The 13915-nt window shown below is 46.2% G+C and overlaps 1 long non-coding RNA gene across 1 annotated transcript; it reads right to left on the bottom strand.

The window, feature by feature from the left end:
- Positions 1 to 77: 77 nt before the first annotated feature.
- On the bottom strand, positions 78 to 6634 carry LOC109747882 (uncharacterized). The gene is made up of 3 exons (XR_012188858.1): positions 5989 to 6634; positions 1532 to 1597; positions 78 to 341 (listed from the first exon to the last, which is right to left on the bottom strand). It is a non-coding gene; the product is annotated as an uncharacterized lncRNA (long non-coding RNA).
- Positions 6635 to 13915: the final 7281 nt, after the last annotated feature.

The raw sequence follows: 13915 nt of genomic DNA, 5'->3' as shown, positions 1-13915 counted from the left end.
TGATACCAGTTCTGTGGGGACCCCGACTCATGAGCCGAGATCACCAAATGCACGTGTACAGTGATCCCAAAGATCAATGCTCACTGAAGACACAGATGCTGAATAACAAGAGTCTTACATCCAAACGTACCGTCTTACACAAATTATGACCATTATGGTCAAGTCTTACATAGATAAGCCTCACGGCTAAACATCGAATAAACACAAATAGCGGAAGTCTTCATAGATAAGTAGAACCCATGCAATCTGCTTTAACCCTACAGGCATTCTGACTGGGACATCGTCCTCGTTCGCATGTTCGGCTCAGAACAACTCTTCCTCAAATTCCTGCTCTTCCATGCCTGGCCAATTAAATAACCAGTGGCAAGCCAATGAGTACTTTGAATGTCCTCACAAGCAACCCATGTTTTGGCTCAAGATACAACAATGCATGACATAGGTAAATTTTTGCAGAAAGCTAATTTTATTGTGCTATGACAGGTTCAACAACTGGTAAATCATGCATCATATGAATTCAAGTAACTATAGGGATTGGTTACAGATATCAATATAAAGGGAGCGGGCTTCAGCCCAACTCAATCATGTCAAGTCCTTTGACTTGACCCAAGTAGTTGTTCGCACTTATCCAAACACACATAGACTGGTTTGTAAACAAGTGGACGTAGCCCAAGAGCGGTTACCCAACTGTCCTTGACCGTGGACACGGCTATTCGAATAGTTTTACACTCTGCAGAGGTTGCACACTTTACCCACAAGATCCGGGGAACTTCCATGTCATCCATGACCCGCAGCACCTCAAGTACCCGGGGTAAGCACCATATCATTATCTCTCCCTAGACGACACTGTCATAGAGTCCACTCGATTGGTAGCAACCCCCGTGCCCAACATTTCTCATCTTAAGATTTTGGAGCCACGCTCCCATATTCATCACATACCACAAGCACGGGGTACCAACGGTGTGTCCGGTGCCCTGTAAAAACATTCATGGCCGCCCTACCTGGTACGACCCCGTCCCGAGAGTGACCTCATGTCTCCCCCGTCACTAGTAATGTGGGCGCCATGCTAGTATCGGCCTAGGTAATCAATAATGCCCTTCCCATATAAGGGTATAGTGGTTGCGAATGTAAGGTTGGAGTAACGGTCGCAACTTAAACCAATCCGTTTTGAAAACAACACACACACTTGCCTCCGTACACCACTTCGTCATCAAGTGGTTACCCAACTCATTATCTCCCTTAGGCATAAGTGGCACCAGATGGAGTTTTCGAAAAGTTTTTGAAAACAATCTTGCTTCCATCACCATGCATATACCCATCCCTTTTTGCGTAGCTCTACTTAGCATCCTAGCTACCCCCACTCGCATAACCCTCATAGAAAGGTAGGGTCATGCATCATGCAAGTATCAACGAGAAAAAGCAACGGAGTAACTCACCAAAGTGGTACCCTCCCATCATGATTCCGGTGCAACAACAACAAGTGCTATATGACATGCATAAAAAGGTTTCACGGTATGGTCAAAGGGCTGCTTGCCTGGCTCAGCAAAGTCTTCTGGGTCTTCAAAGTCTTCTAGTCCAACTCCTTCGTCAGCAACACAATCTATCGTCGCAAAATAACAATGAGAAAATAAGGCAATAGAAAAACAGAAAAACCAAAGTGCTCAGAAAAATGTCAACTATTTTTTGTTAAATACTAGACTGTATTCTAAGAATGAGAAATTCCTAGTTTTGGATTTGGAGTCATGGAACCAGTGCTAGGAATTTTCAATGACACGCATAAATGCTCAAATTCAAATTTATATTTGAACATTGAAGAAAAGCTGGTTTGATAAGAGTTAAAATTGCACCATTAAATTGGTGGGATTATTACAAGAATTTAGGAGTTGGAATTATTGCATTTGGATTATTACTTAATCATGTGGAATTTTTGCAAGTTTAACAGAAAAGAAAAAGGAGAAGGGGCACTATGCCTGGAGGGCCAGATCAGCCGCAGCGCAGCAGGCCCAGCCAGAGAGGTGGCCCAGCGCACCGGTGCACGCGCGTGTGCCAGGTTTAAACCTGACGGGCGAGGCCCAGGCGTCAGCGAGAGAGAGTGGGGTGATGGAGAGGAGAGGCTGACAGGCAGGGCCCGCCTGTCATCCCTAACCCTGAGTCCAAACGGCCGGCAACGACTTCAGGCGAGGGCACGGCTGGACTCAGCGTCGAGTCGCCGTACTGGTGGTGGCGGTTGCGGTCGTCGGGGTGGCCTGGTTCGCCGGCGACGAGGAAGCACGGTCGGAGGAGCTTCGGGTGGCGGCGGTTCTGGCCGTTTCCAGCAGCTACAGAGAGGGGAAACAGGGGGAAAGGATCAGTGGAGTGCGGGGGTTCCAGATCGGGGCTTAGGAGCAGTGGGGAGAGCTTCTACCGTGCGGACGATGGTGAGCCGCCGCGGCGGAGCTCGGGGTCGAGAGCTTTTAGAGAGGAGAGGGTGGTGTAGGGGGGTGATTACGGAGTTAGAGAGCGAGTGGTGAGGAGAGGAGGGCTCGGGGAGGCCCTTAAATAGGGGGGCGGCGGTCCATCGAGGACTCGTGCGCCAGGGAGCTTTTTGCCGTCACTGCAGGCCAACGTGGCTCGTGTGGGCGTGTTTCTGGCGTTCCTGTGGTTGGTCCAGAGCGAGTGGAGTGAAGAGTGAGAGCGGGGGAGGGCCAGAGGTGCTGCGCGCGTGAGGCCCCTCATTGGAGCTCTCGGGCGGCCGGCGCTCGTGCGAGCAGGGGCAGCGGGAGGGAGAAGGAGGAGGGGGACAGGGGTTAGCGTGTCACAGATGCCGAGGCACCTCGTCGGGCGCGCTGGGTTCGCCCGAGGTGGCCGGAGGTGGTTAGCAGGGGGTGGCTACAGTGCCTGGCCGCACTGTACCGCGCTCTGGAGCATGCAAATGGCATGCCATGGCATTTTATATGCCTTGTGGGCATGACACCTGATGTCTGGCTGCCCTATGCGGCAGTAAAGAAGAGGGGAGTTGCATTGGGTGCCTTGGAGAGCCAGTAGGAGAGGAGTGGGGTTGAAAGAGAGAGAGGGGGAAATGGATTGTCCAGAGGGGTAAATGAGGTGGTTGCACACCTCAATCATTGAGCTGAGATGCAGCCATAGTTACTAGTGGTAGAAGAGGGTCAGGAGCAGCTGTGGTACAAAGTTGAGCCCATGGAGATTAGTGGAAGAGGTCAAAAATGAAATTTTGGTAAAGTGGCCGAAAGTGTTTGTTGCTGGTTTGGGTATGCAAATGAATTTCATTTGACATGAGACTCCACAGGGTGAAATGGCACATATAATTAGGGCCTTCCACCAATTTTGAGCTCATTTGGGCAAAGTTGCCAATGCAACTGTTGTAAACCCTAGAAATCAACAGAAATGCATTTACCAAGATCTAGTCATGCAAAACCGAAATGCATTTACCAAGATCTAGTCATGCAAAACCATTCCCCTAGATGCACCACTTGGTGTAGTGTCCTCATTTGGGGTTGTGAGCATGTCCACAAGGTTTGAGGTAATTTGGAAGAAGTTGGTAATGTAAAGTTGGCCAAGTTTGGTTGTGGACAGAAAGGGTTTTGGGGCACTTTTGTGAACCAAAACAATTTTGATTGAAATAGAACTTTGCAATATCATCACATTATGCAGATGTGACTTGCTAGAATTTTCCTGGATTTATTGGAAAATATTTCTTGTAGAAATATTTCAAATACTTGAAATGGACAGAAATGGTTTTGGAGGGTTTTGCCTAATATTTTGAACATGGCCATGTGTTGAAACTCTTATATATGGAAAATATATGTCCACTGAGTTTCCCTGATTTTTCTCAAATATTTTTGAAGCTTTAAAATAATTTTAGGACGCCGATAACGGCCGAACGTTCGGTCTGGGTAGGCACCGGACCGACGTTTCGTTCGGCAGGGGAGTAGCGATCGGCCGAACCATTTTGTTCGATACAAACAGCCTCTTAGCACGAACGCCTGACCAGACAGGCCCAATACTGCTTCCTGGCCCAAACAAGAATCCCTTTGCACCAAAAAATATAGAGAAAAATGTAGACATATGTAAAACTAGTAGAGAAAAAACGGTACAATACAGAAAATTCAAAACATGACACTGCATTAGGATTTATAATGAGTGATTAATTGCCAACTGAGACACCACAAAATGGCTACGTTCAGTATGTTAAAGCATGCATGATTAAAAAAAGAAAATTTAGTGAACAAATTGTGATGACGAGTATGAACGAAGGAAAAAATGCTACACATGGCAAGTTTTACAAATTTTATTCTCTAAATAAAGACAAGGCAAGTGGGGGATGGGGGATGGGAATTAAAAAAAAGTACTTGTAAAATTCCCACTGTACATGGCAAAAAAATTGTGTATTAAAAAAATAAATGAAAAAACCTACATAATGTTTCCATGATCTTATGACAGAAATGCATAGGCTATAATCTCATGGCATGATCCATGTACTAAAATGTAGACTACAAAATGGCATGATCCATACACTAAAATTTCGAAGATGCATAGACTATTTGCCATGGTCCCGTGCAAAAGAAATTTGCCATGTTGCAAAAAGGAAGAAAAATGGTCATGGTGCATATAGTTAAAATTGCCATGATCATAACCAAAATCATATTAAAATTTGCATATATTTGACATGGCAAAAAAAAGTAATAACATCAATGTTAATAAAGGTCAAATAAATAGTAAAATCTTGCCATGGCAATAGAAGTTAGAAATTGCCATGTTAATAAAGGTAAATTAGCCATGGCAAATAAAAAGTAAAACTTGCCATGACAATAAAAGTTAAAAATTACCATGGAACTTTAGGTAAATTTGCCATGGCAAATTCACTAAAAAAATTGCCATGGTAAGAAAAGTTGGACATTGTCTTGAAAAGCGAAAGTTGCCATGGCAATAAAAGTTTGACATCGGCTTGAAAAAAGAAACTTGCCATGGGCATGTTAGTGAATTTGTCGTGGGACATCTAGTGAAGTTTCACATCGTCTTGAAAAAAGAAAGTTGCCATGGAAAAAAAAGTTTGACATCAGCTTGAAAAAAGAAACTTGCCATGGGCATGTTAGTGAATTTGCCGTGGGACATCTAGTGAATTTGACATGGAAAATTCACTAAAAAAATTGCCATGGTAAGAAAAGCTTGACATCGTCTTGAAAAAAGAAAGTTGCATGGAAAGAAAAGTTTGACATCGGCTTGAAAAAGAAACTTGCCATGGGCATGTTAGTGAATTTGTCGTGGGACGTCTAGTGAATTTGCCAAAAATTGCCATGGTAAGAAAAGTTTGACATCGTCATACAAAACGAAAGTAAATTTGCCATGGTGTACATATTAAAACTTGCTATAAAGTAACTTTGACATAGGCTTGAAAAAAGAAACTTGCTATAAAGTAAATTTGCCATGAGGTACATATTAAAACTTGCCATTGGGTATGTCCTAATAAATGTGTCATGGCAGAAAAGGTGAGTCAACAAAAAAATCTGAATTTTGCCACTGTTAGTTGTCAATAAAAATGACATGTGACTTTGTAAGAAAATGCCATGTGACAAAAAATTCAGTTTTATCTAAAAATGCCATTTTTCATAAACTTGTGAATTTCTGAAAATTTCCATATGATTTTTCTAATAATTGTCATATCATTTTAGTAAAAAATGTCATGTTCTTGTAGCATTTATCTCTTATGTCGTGGAACAAAAAAACTAACAATTGCAGAAATTTTAGAAGTTTGCACGATGTATATATAACAAAAAAGCAGAGATGCACACGGCACAAACACAACTAGTTTGGTCAGTTTTGCTTGCTGCTAAAAGGAGCAACATACTCTGATTGCAAATTATGACAAAATGGCAACTAGTTTGAGACAAAAAACGTACGTACTAGTATCAAGGCGATTAGGGAGTACTGATGCGTCACAGAAAACATTAAGAAGGAAAAAAAAGAAGCTAGAGGGTGAGTATCAGGGGGTACTGATGAATCGTCTCTTGCTGGCTCCCATGACGCTGCTCAAAATCAGTGGCGAGCCCAGCGGTCTCCATGGCGTGCACCACCCCGCAGCCCCCGCCTAGAAAGCAAGCTCGCGGCCATGTCAAGCTCGACGCGCAGCGAGTGGGAGTGGGAGGGGCATCCCGTCCCCGACGTGGCCGACAGCGCGCTCGCCGCCTCCGCCCGCATCTGCTCTTGATGGACAAGCGACAACGTCGCCTCCCGCGCGCGCGTCTCCTGAATCGAGGTGCGCCTCCGCGCCCTGCCGTCGATGCCGACGCCTCCTCAGTGCGGTGCACTTTGCCCCGGACACGGCGCAGCCCTGGCCACCACCACCGCTCCTGGTGCTCGCAAATGGCCGCGCCCCATCCACCACCTCCCCGCCGGTACGGATGCGTCACCACCTCCCAATCAAAGTTGACTAGGCGGAGTCCCAGCTACGAGGGCGCCGATGTCGTCGCGCGGCAGCAAATGCGCGTGGCGGCGAGGATAGGATAGGGCAGCGCCGGTGAGCTGGGGACGGCGGTGGGGAGGTGGGGGCGTGGAGCGGACGGGAGACGGTGGCATGGGGAATGGAGAGCGGCTAGAGAGAGAAGTGGATGAGTGGTGCGAGTGTCTCGTTCGTTCGGGACGACTTCTGTTTTCACCGAACATTATTGCTCGCTGACGTGGCTCTGGTCCACGGCTTTAAGATTTGTAATCAAATCCACCGGTGGAAAGGACGCTCGGATCCAAATTCTAAAATACTGGTCGTTCGGCACTTATTGATTCCGTAATTTGAACCTATTAAAGACCATTTCTGGCCTTAAGAAAAAGCATTTAAATAAAATAGGAAAATAACATTTAAAATTATATTTTTGTGGTTTATGGGAGTCCTATATCTAATAGGTTTCAAATATACTCTTTGAAATATTTTTCATACCCCAAATCAAGTACTTGTAGTGCAAACCTCAATTCAGGGGGTTTCTTGAAAACTAATTTTTGAAAATACTATTTGGCCAAATTATTTTTGTAAGAAAATACTATACTGTTCTATACACATGGCATGATCATTGGAAAGAAGTTTGGGGCAAGGAGATGATGTATAGAAGGTGAAGTTATGTTGACATTAAAGAGCACTTGAAAATCATTGAGAGAGAACCAACTCCAAATAAAAGCCAAATGGTGCAAAAAAAATTGTTGGTCCAAATTTTCATGATTTATTAATGCAAATGACATGTTACAAAATGCAGGGTGTGACAGGGTCACACCCCAACATTAGTCCCGAGATTGATTTGAACTTGTTCATGTAAATCTTCAGTGCTTCCGTTGGCGAATTGTCTTCCAAAGCTTATCCTGGAATAAACCACTGTAACCCGCCATGATGTCATGTAAACTGAGTCATTGTAACCCGCCATGATATCATGTATATCAAATCTACGAAAACTTGGGACATCACAACGGATCTTTTGTATTAATTGGTCGTTCCGAGAATCACGGCGGCCACACTGTTGAGATAATCATGTTGCTTCCTCGATTTCTGCACATGCCATTTTACCGTTTCCTTATAAATAGGGACAGGGGGTGTCCTTTTTCATTTTTTACCCCCGCCTCCTTCTCTTCTTCTTCTTCCTCGCGACGACCGCCACCGCCGGAGCTCCGCCGCCCTTGTCACCTTTCTTCAATAGCTTCATCCTAGCCGCTGGATTGACCTGACCTTAACCAGAGATCACGACGCCTCTCCGCTGTCCATCAGCATCACCAAGTACCCCATCTTTCCTTACTTCCATTCCACATTAGGTTACCCTAGTTCGTCGGTGTTCATCGTTGTTCACCGGTGTTCACTTGTAGTTCATCCACCATGTTGCTTAGCTCGATCCAAAAGTAATACTGGAGTCATGCGATGATAGCTTTGGCGTCTGTTTCCAATCATAGATTCATTCTTTCCTTTTGAGATTCAATCTCCAGCACTCTAGTTCTTCCACGACCATGTTTTAGGTTTAGCAATTACCTTCTGTTTTTCGAACTGCCATCGATCCAAAATTATAGGCACGATCTATGAAACTTGTTTGCCCAGCACTTAGCTAAATTCTGGTAACCTGTCAACCTGTTGTCGGCTTAACCATAAATTTGTTACTTATCATGTTCGAACCAGCTCATTGCCACAGAACCATCACCATAATTACTTAGGCAGCTCACCACCTTGATTTTAATCCGCCATATTTTTGCCACCATGTCGTTGCCTTTTAAACCGCCAACCATGACCAAGACTCCCACTTCTTGCGATTGGGTCGCTTCTCAAGTTTCTGAACAGACTCTCCAAGACTATGTGGATATGGGAGTCTTGCCATCGAAGGATACCGTTCACTTGCGAGTTAGAGGTGCTGAAACTAGAGCTCAACCTAAGGAAGGTGAAGTCATCATCTTTGCCGATCATCTCCTCCGCGGCTTCTCATCACCCGGGTCAAAATCCATCCGGGATGTTCTCCACTTTTACAATCTTCACCCTCAACACATTGGACTCAACTCTGTTTCCAACATCTGCAACTTTCAAGTCTTCTGTGAAGTGTATCTTCAACAAGACCCGGAAGTTGATCTACTTAGAGAGTATTTCTATCTGAACCGCCAAACTGAAATGTCCGATGGTCCTAGTCTTGAGCTCGGTGGGATCTCCATTTCATAGGCGGTGAGATATTATTTTTCCTGCAGCTGTACTACCTAGTCACCCGAATTATTGGAATTGTACATGGTTCTACTGCCAGGACACCTCCCTAGACGGTGAAAATCCTCTGTCGGGTGATCGCCCCTTCTGGCTCAGCTGTAACACCCCGGATGTAACTTTCCATTTTTGTAACTCCGAATCTTGCAATTTTCGGCTATGTGTTATGATATTCCCTCCGTGGTCGGGTTTTGTTTTTCGTTTTGCATTTTGTTCATGACATGCATCTCATATCATGTCATCATGTGCATTGTGTTTTGCATACGTGTTCGTCTCATGCATCCGAGCATTTTCCCCATTGTCCGTTTTGCAATCCGGCACTCCCACCTCCTCCGGCGCACCCCTCTTGTTTCTTTTTGTGAGCGGGTGTTAAATGTTCTCGGAATGGACCGAGTCTTGTCAAGTGGCCTTGGTATGCCACCGGTAGACCACCTGTCAAGTTTCGTGCCATTTGGAGGTCGTCTGACGCTCCAACGGTTAACCGGGTAACCGCAAAGGCCTCTTTTGTGTTGCAGCCCAACACCCCTCCAAAACAGCCCAAAACCCATCTAAGTCACCTCCATGCTCTAGGTCGTTCGATCACGATCGTGTGGGCAAAAACCGCACTCCATTTGGAGTCTCCTAGCTCCCTCTACCTATAAAAATACCTCCCCCTCCAAAATCTCGGGCAAAAACCACCCTAACCCTAGGTAAAATCGCCCTCCGGCGCCGCCGGACACGTCCGCCGCCACCGGACGAAAGCCGCCGCCGCCCCACGCCAATCAGGCGCTGCCATGTCACCCGACCCACAGCCCGTACGCCCGCGCCGCCCGCGGCCCGGCGAGCCCACGCGCGGCCCCCGCGACCCGCATCGCCGCCGGCCGGCTCCGCCCGCGCGCCCCGCCGCCTCTTCGTCTTCGCCTCCGCCTGCCGCTACCTCAGGCCTCGCCGCCGATGCCGCTGCCGCCTCCGCCGTTCGCCGGCGAGCCCCGCCACCGACGCCGGCGTGCTGCCCGCGCCCGAGCGCCGCCGTCTCCTGCTCGGGTCGCCGCGCCCGCGCGCCCCTCCGCCGGAGCCCGCGCCGCCCCTCTCCTCCGGCCGGCCTCCTCCCCCGATGGCCTCGAAGCCACGCCGACCGCCGCCTCCTCCCTCACCCGCAAGCTCCGGCGAGCTCGAGCTCGAGCCCGAGCCGGATCCCGATCCGATCTGCTAGGGTTGACTTTCTTCCCCCCTCTCGAATTCTCTAAGTCCCGTAATATTTGCATCATATGCTCCTGTTCATCGCATCATAACTCTTTGCATATAGCTCTGTTTCGTGCGTGTAATATATCAAAATGTTCGTCTCGAGATGTTCTTCATTTTGTTCCATTATGCCATGTTCATTTGAGTCTATCTTGATGCCCAAATCTCTGGTGCAAGAGTGCTATATGCTGTTACCTGCTGTTACTTATCAGAACATGAGGATTTGTTATTTTTTGTTGCAATTGATGTGTGCACCTTATGGGCATGAGCTCTACATGTGTTTTGATGTATGTCGTGCCATCTTTACAGAGGTGTATGCCATGTATTTTTGTGATCTCTGTGGTGACTAGCACAAGCATGCAAACTAGGCTTCGTGATGTTTCTGATTTCAGGGACTTCGTAATTTTGCCAAGTCTGTGACTGCTGTTATTTTGTTGCCATGTATCCATGTGTCTACAGAGAGATCCATGATTATTTTGGTGATGTTCAGTAAGGATGTTTTGTAGACATAGTTGTTCTCTATCCATCCATGCCCCTGTTTGCAATTATGGAGTGCCATAGCATGAAACAATCTTGCTCTACTTTTGCTATAAAATATTTCTGAAAGATTGTTTACGTGTTATTCAATTTTGCCAAGCTAGTTGTAGTTAATCCTTTCATACTATGTAATTGTTCTTGCCATGGATAGCTTCATACACATTCCATCTTGCTGTAGGTATGCTTGTTTTGTCATGCATTGCCTTGTGATGAGTGAATCAAGCTCACCAAGATGCCCTCATAATGTCTGTTTCTGCCATGCTCTGTTTTCTGCTATGTCTGAAACCTGTTAACGAAACTTGCTATGTTTACATGGTTGCCATCATATCTTCTGATCCTTTTTGGCTCATGGTCAGTAAGGGACTTTTGTTCTATGCATTTAGTAGATTCATGTAGCATGTTAAGTTCCTGTAGCATGTTCGTTGCTTGCTCTGAACATTGCTACCTGATGCTGTTTCTGCCATGTCCAGTAATTTCACCAAGTCTGTGAACCTGTTATCTTTTGCACTTTTGTCATGCTTGTTTGAACCTGTTATGTTGTGATCTAGCCGTAGCTCAGTGTTCATCGTTTGTCATGCATCTTCTGTAGATTACTGCCATATGCTTTGTTGCTATGTTGGAGTGCTGTAGCATAGTTTCTTGATGTATTCTAAGTGGTATCATGCTGTTAATCACAGATTCGTGTCATTCTTGTTTTGCTTGCCATTTGCAAACCGTGCATCCGTTTCCGGTGATCTTTATATCGATTTCGACCGAAATCATCTCATCTTTCCAGTGGCATACTTGGTTTGCCAAGTTACTACCTTGTTCATTATTTTTCTTCTGGAGCACGCATATGCATCGCATATCATATCCCGCATATCATACATGTTTTGCATCATGTTGCTTGTGCATTTCTCGTGTTTGATTGTGGTTCCGTTGCTGGTGCTCTTGTTTTGGGTAGAGCCGGGAGACGAGTTCGTGAACGAGGAACCTGCTGAGTTCGCTTATGAGGATCAAGCTTTCGACAACTCTGAGAACCTTGCAGGCAAGATGACCATACCCTCGAAATCACTTCTATCTTTGCTTTGCTAGTTGTTCGTTCTATTGCCATGCTGCGCTACCTACCACTTGCTATATTATGCCTCTCATATTGCCATGTCAAGCCTCTAACCATCCTTTCCTAGCAAACCGTTGTTTGTCTAAGTTACCGCTTTTGCTCAGCCCTTCTTATAGCGTTGCTAGTTGCAGGTGAAGTTGAAATTGGTTCCATGTTGGAACATGGATATTTTGGAATATCACAATATCTCTTATTTAATTAATGCATCTATATATTTGGTAAAGGGTGGAAGGCTCGGCCTTATGCCTGGTGTTTTGTTCCACTCTTGCCGCCCTAGTTTCCGTCATACCGGTATTATGTTCCTTGAGTTTGCGTTCCTTACGCGGTTGGGTGATTTATGGGACCCCCTTGACAGTTCGCCTTGAATAAAACTCCTCCAGCAAGGCCCAACCTTGGTTTTACCATTTGCCACCTAACCTTTTTCCCTTGGGTTTTCGCGAGCCCGAGGGTCATCTTTATTTAAACCCCCGGGCCAGTGTTCCTCTGAGTGCTGGTCCAAACTAGAGCACCGTGCGGGACCGTCCCTTGGCAACTTGGGGTACGTTGGTACCTGTACGCTTAGCTTATCCGGTGTGCCCTGAGAACGAGATATGTGCAGCTCCTATCGGGATTTGTCGGCATAACGGGTGGTCTTGCTGGTCTTGTTTTACCATTGTCGAAATGTCTTGTAAACCAGGATTCCGAGACTGATCGGGTCTTTCCGGGAGAAGGTTTATCCTTCGCTGACCGTGAGAGCTTATGATGGGCTAAGTCGGGACACCCCTGCAGGGTATTATCTTTCGAAAGCCGTGCCCGCGGTTATGAGGCAGATGGGAATTTGTTAATGTCCGGTTGTAGAGAACTTGTCACATGACCCAATTAAAATACATCAACCGTGTGTGTAGCCGTGATGGTCTCTTCTCGGCGGAGTCTGGGAAGTGAACACGGTTTGTGTTATGCATGAAGGCAAGTAGTTTCAGGATCACTTCTTGATCATTTCTAGCTTCGCGACCGTTGCGTTGCTTCTCTTCTCGCTCTCATTTGCGTATGTTAGCCACCATATATATGCTTAGTGCCTGCTGCAGCTCCACCTCATTACACCATCCTTTCCTATAAGCTTAAATAGTCTTGATCTCGCGGGTGTGAGATTGCTGAGTCCTTGTGACTCACAGATTCTACCAAAACAGTTGCAGGTGCCGACGATGCCAGTGCAGATGACGCAACCGAGCTCAAGTGGGAGTTCGATGAGGAACGTGGTCGTTACTATGTTTCTTTTCCTGATGATCAGTAGTGGAGCCCAGTTGGGACGATCGGGGATCTAGCATTTTGGGTTATCTTATTTTCATTTGGATTTGACCGTAGTCGGTCTATGTGTGGATTTTGGATGATGTATGAATTATATTTATGTATTGTGTGAAGTGGCGATTGTAAGCCAACTCTCGTTATCCCATTCTTGTTCATTACATGGGATTGTGTGAAGATGACCCTTCTTGCGACAAAACCACAATGCGGTTATGCCTCTAAGTCGTGCCTCGACACGTGGGAGATATAGCCGCATCGTGGGCGTTACATCAGCCCCAGTCACGTGGTCCCAGATCGCATCTTTGCTGCCGGACGAGCCAAGTATTCTACCATCTTTTCAAATATTAGATCTTTGGTGGCCAATGGCTTATCTGGAGTAGACCTGGTCCGTTGCTGGGTTTCATGGAGAATCTTGCCATTAAGTCGGCGTGGCGGCTTAATGTGTGAGTACGTAGGTGATACCAAGGACCCCAACGCTATAACAAGACACCCTTAACAGATGAGGAAGCCACTCCTATGGTTAAATCATTACTTAGGGGGACTATGGAAAATTGCCAGAAAGTAGTGGTGAACCCTTTCTGCGTGCTCAATGCACCTCCACCTGTATCTTCCATAAACTCCTGTCGTATTATCATCAATACTTATAACTTTCATTTTGCTTCAATTTACTGCTACTCATTTGAAATATAGGCCGACTCTCCAATCCGGCGAAAGAAGCTTCAAGCTCACCCACCCCGGTCAAAAAGCTTAAGACCAACGCCCATGGGTCGGGTCACCCTAAGAAATCAGTAGCAGAGGGTGTTCTCAAGCTAGATGACTCGGAGGTAGAACTTGACTCTCTTGGTCGTCTTTTGTATGCAACTTATTGACACCGACTTTTCTCAGGATGACGCAGAGACCAGTCGAGCCGACGCCATAGAGGTAATCCCTGTTTCCTCCGACTCAAAACCTTTGCCAAGAAAGAAAACTCGGCGGGTCGTTCGGAAGGTGAAACTTTCTTGGGCCAAAACTCTCGCAGCATAGTTTCTTCATCTTGTGCCAACTCATGTCGAAGGTCTTCGAAGGTGTATGAAGCC

The sequence above is a fragment of the Aegilops tauschii genome, chromosome 7 (genome assembly GCF_002575655.3).
Source record: "Aegilops tauschii subsp. strangulata cultivar AL8/78 chromosome 7, Aet v6.0, whole genome shotgun sequence".
NCBI lineage: Eukaryota > Viridiplantae > Streptophyta > Magnoliopsida > Poales > Poaceae > Aegilops > Aegilops tauschii.
The sequence above is the reverse complement of the archived record's forward strand: the minus strand, read 5'-3'. Positions and strand labels throughout refer to the sequence as shown.